This window comes from Lates calcarifer, linkage group LG6 (assembly GCF_001640805.2).
Source record: "Lates calcarifer isolate ASB-BC8 linkage group LG6, TLL_Latcal_v3, whole genome shotgun sequence".
Classification (NCBI taxonomy): domain Eukaryota; kingdom Metazoa; phylum Chordata; class Actinopteri; family Centropomidae; genus Lates; species Lates calcarifer.
In genome coordinates, this window is record NC_066838.1 from 5,105,126 (window position 1) to 5,113,586 (window position 8,461).

At 41.9% G+C, this 8,461-nt stretch overlaps 1 protein-coding gene across 1 annotated transcript in view; it reads right to left on the minus strand.

Annotated features, from left to right (window-relative positions):
• LOC108882663 (plexin-A1-like) overlaps positions 1–7,374 on the minus strand; it is a 244,460-nt gene extending 237,086 nt beyond the window's left edge. The window contains 1 exon segment of the mRNA XM_018675321.2: positions 7,125–7,374. The gene's annotated coding sequence lies outside the window, so the exon portion shown is untranslated.
• Positions 7,375–8,461: the final 1,087 nt, after the last annotated feature.

Sequence of the window (8,461 nt, forward strand, 5' to 3'; positions counted from 1 at the left end):
CTCTCTCTCTTCACATCTCGTTATTCTTTGTGCAGTTTTGGTCACTTATCCTCTTTGATTATTTAGGTCCTCTGTTTAAGTCCTCTTTCCTCTGCCTACTGTTAGTTGATGTGGAATTTCTTATTCCCACAGATATAATGCACATTTAAAATTAGATTTGCGTTGTTCTCAGTTGTTGCTGGTGGTTAGACAAATTTATGTTTTTATGGTGTGATTTTAAATGTTCCTACTGTAAAGCACTTTGTGACTGCTCTGTCTTGAAAAGTGCTACACAAATACACTTTACTTACTTACTTACAAATAACCTTAGCTCCATGCTCTTTAGCTCTTCAGTTACTAAAAGTTAACCCACACCTTCCAATCAATCTGAATTCAGAATTTACAGTTGCTCAGGTATAAGTCATATTATAGAAAACCATTAGAGAGGACCCAAGACTGTATGTGAAGGAAAAATTCCACTGTACAATACCTGCTACTGATATTCATATAGTATTACATAAATCCCACACCTCCAGCCCAGCATCCACCTATAAACTCTTGAGTTTACACTCCCCTTGCCAGGAAGATATCATTGTCACTCCTGACTCCCTGCTGAGCTGACTTTGGTGTCTTTGGGGGCACTGATGCCTGGACACATAACTATTCTAGTCCATGTGAGTTGGCTAACTGAATAACTTTATTGTTTCTACAAACACACTTGAGCAGAAAACTTGAAGTTTTTCATGTTGTGGTTTCCAAAACCTGATGGACACCTCTTTATATCCTATACAGTCCACACTGGCAAGGTCCTGGTTGACAGCACCTTACAATGCTCTAGTGGAAAACTCTAGAGTAAAGCAACTAAGATCAGCAGACTGATATCAGTTATTTAAACTATTTTCTAAGGTTTGTCATCAAAATAGACACAGACAGGAAAGCCTGAGTCACCAGTGTCACTCTGTATATTTCCCCTCACCTCATCTTTCCAACTCCCCTTTCTCTCCTCACGTCTTTGAATTCCTAATCACTTCCAGAAAGACCAGAATTTAAAGAGCACAACCTCAACTTCATTGCCTTAGCTTCTATCCATCGCCTCCTCTTTCCCTGAGTCCTCTCATCTGAATCACATTGTCAGGAATACCGTCATTCTCTCTTTGCCTCACTGCTTCCAGCTCCTTTTTCTTCCTCTTTCATTTCCTTCTATTTCTCATTTTTGAAACCTCGCCTCAGTTGTTTTCTCCATGGCTTTACTCTCTTGATGTTTTGTTGTTTTCTCTCCTGGTTATTTTTCTTCATTCCCTTATATCCTACTCAATAGAGGTCCGAATAAATATGTCACTGTTTATTAGATTAGATTACATGGTAGCACCAAACACATTTGTTCAGCTTCAGAAAGCATGATAAACAGCTAACATTAGTGAAGAGCAAAAAACAAAAACACATTTCTTAATGTTTGAAAGATTCTGCACTGTCTTGTGATTATTTCCTGATAACCTGGTCTTTACTTAAGAAACTCACTTTTTGGTTTTAATTTGCATTTGAATTTTTGAACTTTACAACTGTTTACCTAAAAATTGCCTGAAAGTTGGACATAAATGCAACATGTCATTATCCTCCTTCCTCTTTGACCTTTTAACCTCTACAACATTCCAATTTCTTTAGCCTCTTTCATGCGCTCACTTCCCCTCCCTCCTCCAGTGAGCCTTAGCAGTAAGACGAGATAGCAGAGTGCAATGTATATTACCACTTTCACCATCCTCTCACCTTCACAGACTTTAGTTATTCCTCCTCATCCTCACTTTGGTGCCCCAAAAATCCCCCTTTTTTTCTCTCTCTAGCTTCCCTGTGTCAAGAGAGACACTTTTATAGTAGCACATCTTAACAAGCTGCAACATAAAAGTCAGTCCCATCCCCATTCCCCCATTCCTATTTCTACTGATCCACTCTGGTGTCAGCCATGTTCACTTCTGTCTCCAAAGGAAGTGACAGATCTGAAGAGTGAAATTCAAGCTGCCTCATAAACACTGGAGAAAGCTGAACTTGCGAACGTTGTATCTTTGGCCTTGCTTGTCCCCTTGGTGTCGTTTGGTGCTAAGCACCAGACGTCATCTGGGTTGTTTTCATCACACATCATGATATGTGAATTCTGAGTATTGACTTTAAAGCAGTCAAACAGTTTCCTCTGTCTGAGACTGTAAAGGAGCGTATTTTAATACAGAATTTTTTACCTCAACAAGCTTTACATAGGCTTGCCTGGGGAAAACTGCAGATGAACAAGACAGAAAAAACATATTTCTTTCTCAGAAAACCCATTCAATATAGTATTTGGTAGTATATAGACTGGTTTTTGGGGGGGGGGTTGGCTTATATGGTAAAACCTTCCTCTTGCTTTAAGGCCCAATCGGAGAGTTGTTAACAGAACATGACAGCTGACATTGTTCTTCAAATTAGTACACAGGGTATGATGCTTCAGAGCCACAGTCTTGCAGTACCTCTGTCCACCTTCCCCTTTTGCTCCTTTTAAGCATTTCCCTCCTCCCTCCCACACCTCGTCATGGACCAGGACAGTTTAACCAGCAGTACAGATAACAGAAGACAGATATTCATCTGAAAGCCATGTACGGAAAAAACAAGAACGAAGCACTCTAACTATGACCTTGGCCCAGCACTAAATATATACAAGGAGAGAAGGAGGGTAAAGGGAGGATGTCCGAGTCTGTGTGTGTGTGCCTGTGTGCGTGAGAAAAGTGAGGACATGCTGATTGGAGTAATGTTGCAGAAGGACAGGAAACACAGACAAGTTCAGCGATTTTGTTCCGCTACACATCAAGATATGGGTCGTGCACGCACATACCCCCTTGCAAGCAGATATGCACACACGCACACACTGATTACTTTCCTGCCTCAACTGTTCAGACAGCAGAGAACATAAAGGCAGAAATTAGCCATTTGGGACAACAAACACAAGCTGTATGGTCTGCAGCAGCCGAAGAAAATGGGTTGCTGAAATTCTTTTAATTGCTGACAAAACAACAGCAGAATTATCCTTGCTCACACTAGGATAGGAAATAACTCCCCCACCCACCCACACGCCGCTCGTCTTGCTTGAAAATCCCCAACACGGTTGCTAACAACAATTAAGCTCCTTGCAAGTCCTATTTTGAACTTGGGAAGCAAGTGTTTTCAATCAGGCAGCGTGTAAAAGTGGCTGCCACCTCCGTCTTGCGGTTACCTGTCACATCTGTGCAGCATCGGATCGTCTCTTCCCCTTATAAGAGAAACTATTTCAATCTGCCTGCCCTGTTTGATCTGCTGTGGCCTTTCACTGCGGAGGCGGCATCAAAAAGATGCTGGGAACTTAAAAGCTTCGTCGCCTCTCTCCATCTCTCTCTTTATTTTGCTCCCATCCTCTCTTCCTCTGTTTGTTATGTTCTGACAGAAATTGGGAGCTGTAAACACTTTGTCACTGGCTGATCAGACAAGAAAGAGAAGAACAAGACAATCTCCTATAGTATCATAATTACTCATATGCAAGTCAATACAACAAGAGAATAAATCATATTATATAAATACTTGGTCACTGGATATTGCTTCATAATTGTAGCCTGAATGTCAGCTTTTCATATTAATTACAGTTCAAATTTTCAGGATTATATTCTATTTTACATAAAACAAGGTAATTATTATGCGTTTGTATATTATCAAGGATATTCCTATTGTCCTCCTGTACATCAACAAGACAGGCTACCTGGACTCTCCTCTGATCATAAAATGTAAATCCTTACTATTATTACAGCTATTTCTTCTCTATCATCCTGCTTTCTCATATTATCAGTGGTCCCCTCATTCATAAATTCTTCCATCATCTTTCTTTCCAGCCAGTTGGTTGTTGGACACTGCTCTTTAAAAATTGTTGCAACATTCTGACTTTTAGACCTGCTATGAGCAAAACACCACCACCATGATCCTCAGATTGTTCTGGCACATTCAGCTGAGAGGTTTTCTACACACTGGCTTAATGCCGCTACCACAAGTGCCTGGACTCCAGCAGAATCCTGCTCTTTCTCCAATCTCCCTGGACCTACATTTAATGAGGATACTCTTTAAATGGTGGACTGTTACTACTCCAGTAAACTGATCTGTACTTACTGAAAAAGACAGACAGAGACAGATCACCTTGCATCTCAACTTTTGGTTGTAATTGCTAATGTCTAGTTACTAATTAACTAACTAAATAATTAATTTCATCTACATGCTGGTCTGAGCATATCAGACAAACTGTCTTCCAAAAATGGTTGTTGTACAGTAAGTGGGATTCAAACTAATATTTTGCAGATATCAGCTTACTTAGTAGTCTAGTCATCTGCAGCTCAATGGGAAAGAGTGTGGCTCCAACACTGCTGGGTTGGCACTCTGGCTCCCACTGGAGCTGCCCATACACCATTTAAATGTAGGCTCTGAATAAAATCCCTCAGTTAAATGCCAGGTTCATTGCATCCTATGGACGTCCTTCCTCTAGGAGTTTCTCTAACTTAAACAGTTAACAGCTTTAGCAAACTGCTTTATTGTCATCCTATTTCCACCTCTCCTCCGTGGTTTATTTATTACAAGCGCTTAAGATATGTAGCTGCTCTACGCAGACGGACTGCAGGGTGCATTGTCGATCGTCTGTGGCTCTCATCTCAGCTGGGGTCTGAGCCACTGAAGACTGAGAGCACAGACACAGCTCCAGCACCACCCCCACCTGACCTCCCACACACAGATGCGCACACACACACACACACACACACACACACTCCCTGTGGCAGTCGGTGCTTTCGCCCAAACACAATGGTTTCCCGCTGGGCAAGGTGGTGAGCCTGCTGAGTCCACTCTCACTTATAATGTGGCTCATAAAACTCAATGTCAAGGAAGCTCCACAAAGAACAGACTTAGTTCACAGTGATGAACATAGAATGAGTCTGTTCACCCAAACACTCCTTGTAAAAAAAAAAAAAAAAAAGTACTATGAAGTGTTTGAATCGTCAGTTCATCTTCACATACCAGTAATGACAGGAAAAAACATATAAAATTATGGATACATAACAAGCTAATCCAAGATAATAAAATGTCAGAAAAAATTACCTGATGTATCCTCAGGCACTGCATGATACTACAATCATTATTAATAACAAGCACCATAAACACAGTATCAGCCCCCACATAAATGAGTGTAATCATAGCTTTTGGAGGTTTTAAGAAATGCAATAAAGTATAATCGGGTTGCATAAATATGTGACTTAATACCACAGACACTCGTGTCACATGGGAGGTGACATTTTAGAAGTCTCGTTAAATATGCCTGAACACTGGTTACAGCACACACATTATGTCTATAATACATAGAAAGGTGAATACATAGAGAGCGGAAAGAAAGGATGATCTCCTCTAAGAACAAATTAATAATAAACGACTCCAAGAATAAACTAGGTAATTAGGTTACAGGCAGCTCAAAGCACATGCAGCACTGCTGTCATCAGTGTGATTTTGGGCTAAAACTGCGTGTCTGCGGGTATAACAGGAAGTAATATGTTCCTCAGTCATTATGTCACTATAACCATGCATGCAGTCACTTTAAATGTCACGCTTCGGCCCCAAAGTGGAGGTGATGTTCAGGGTTTCTGCCTTATCAACGCGTCCCAGCACAGGCATGTCATGACACACAGACATACACTAAGTGAGAGGGGGAGAAGTCTTTCTTCAAGATACATGTCTTTGCATCTTCTCCATAGCTCCCACATCATCTCTCTCTCACACACACTCATCCTCACAAGTTCACCCCCAAGTGAGATAAGAAGGGAGAGAGAAGGAGATGAGAAGAGGTTCAGAGAGGACTCTCTCTCCCTCATATACACACACATACAACCTAAAGAGATTTTTTTTTTCTCTGTGCTTGGCAGCCAAAGCGGTGGCTTGGCGCCCGTAGTCTCTCAAAATCAGCCCGTCTGCCTCACCTACGCATTTCAAGTCAAAAATTCATAAGGTGACACAAAACTGTCAGAGCATGTTGATGTGACTCCAAAATGATGCTGCTGTGTGTGTGTGTTTGTGTGTTTATGTGTGGGTGGGTAAAGGGCACACACACACACACACACACACACACACACACATCTGCACATGCACTCAGCCTCAAGTCCTCACAGGCCAAATACTAAATACACTTAGATACACATTCAACATTTACATTTTGCATCTAAAACAGCACAAACTGCTGCATACACGCACAAACTTGTACACATGCACAGACACGAGACAAGACCTGGCATACATATAATCATATACACCCACATGCACGCGCGCAGTGGGCGCAAAGTGTGTTTCCAAGTTGACTGCGTGTCTTGTGGGTAGATGCAACGATGCTCATATGCACACTGGGATCACTCCTCATTTTCAGCAAAGAGTCCTCATAATAAACCACAGCAGCTACAAATGCAAAACTCCAGTAATATTCTTACAGGGGCTCGTGTGCCTGTGGCGTGCCTGTGGTGCTCAGCAGAGAGTTTATGGCAAATAGAAAATACTATGAAGTCTAATGGCATCACTATTATAATGCGACAACATTCCTATAATACTCCTGTGATCTGAAATGTACCATATAAACATTAAAGGTCGGCATGTGAAACATAAAACAGCCCGTGGAGCTCACACTAACAGCCTATTCCTATTGCCACTTTACATCCCAAATCCGCAGTTCCTTGCCAGTGAAGTAAAGCAATCCTTCACCTTCACTACAACTTGACCAATTCCACCAGAAAAAACAGAGGCGACGTTCAGTCATTTCGGAGATAGTCCTTCCGCAACCTCGGCGTGCGTCTGGCTGCTTCTCTACGGGTGCGCAACACAAGCCATGCGATGTTTCGAAGCGCAAATATGCAACAACATAAAACCTGTTATCTCCTGCAGCACGGACTGGTCCATGTGCGCTCTTGTTAAGGACGATGAGGGGAGAGAGACATCGGCGGAAGGTATGGAGGAGGACAAGGAGAGGAAAGAGGAAGGGTCGAAGGAGAGGAATGTCACCAACATTTCGGATGAGGGGGGGGGGAGGAAGCTCCAAAACGAGTTGAGAGATGGTGAACAACCACAAAAAGTTTGGCTGTACTTACTGATAACACCGTCCTTTGCGTTCGTCCTGTTTGGCATGTTATTTGGATGTAAGAGTTGCAGCAGAAGACATTTCCAATTCCCGGCGGGCTTGTCAGACAGCAGCACCAGCACCGGTTCCAAAGCTCAGCTCTGCAGTTCCGTGCGCACAGGAGAGCAGCGCTCAGCATGAATGAGAGGAGAGCTGCGGTTAGACTCCGGCATCCCCTGGTAGAGAGAGAGACAGAGAGAGAGAGAGAGAGAAACACACACAGAGAGAGAGAGAAACACACAGAGAGAGAGAGAGAGAGAGAGGGGTTAGCGACAGGAGTGCGCCCCCTGGCTGCGCAATTGTGTTACAGAGGATCGCCAGACGCACTGCTCCATGACGCGCATAGGTGGCAGCATTGGACCCGGTACAGGCTGTGGTTCTCTGTGTAGTCTGACAGAGGCTCATAAATGACATGATAAAGGTTGTTTTACTGGAATCGGTTTCTTTGATATATTCTTGATAAAAGGCTGCTCCTATTCAGCTTGACTGATTGCTCATGTCATCATATAATGCATTCAGAGTGGCACTGCTCTGTTTTATGTCTCCCCTGCTGGGGGAGTGCTTGTGTGTTTGCCCTTACCTTCTTTTGTATGTTTCACATGGATTTTTTTTCTTGTGTTTCTTTCATGTCAGTGTATTACGTGTAGTATATGTAAAAATGTGCATGTGTATTTTTTATTTATTTATTTGCACAACTGCAAGTGCATGTCTGTGCACACATATCTGTTCATCACTCTGATGTGTGCCTGTTCAATAAAGTCCACTGTTCCCTTGAAACTATACAAATCATCTCTAACAGCAGTGTTGACCTTGAGTTTTACTTCACAAATATCACTGGCTGCTGGGGCTAAATTTGAGATTTTGAACATCAACTTTTTCTTTAGGGAAAAGCTGACTGAATAATGAATGTAAATGCTAAACAGACAATAACTGTAATCTTTTTTAAAGCAGTTAAAAAGAAAGCACTGTCATCAGTCATGCTTCCATCTGTAAATAGACAGTGCTAATCAGACTGGGGCAAATGATGCATCTCACTACTCTCGTGTGCAGGACCGTAGCCAGGGTAAATTTTTAACTGAGGTCCAGAAGCATAGAGGAAGTGAAGTTTATAGCTGTACATTTGTACTTTATATATATATATATATATATATATATATATATATATATATATATATATATATATATACTTTTTCTCTGGAAAATTTGAGTTTCAGACATGTAATTTCCTGCATTGGTGATTGGTGATTGGTGATTGGTGATTCAGTGTAACCTACAAACAGAAAAACATCTTTGAGTACAAACTCTGAG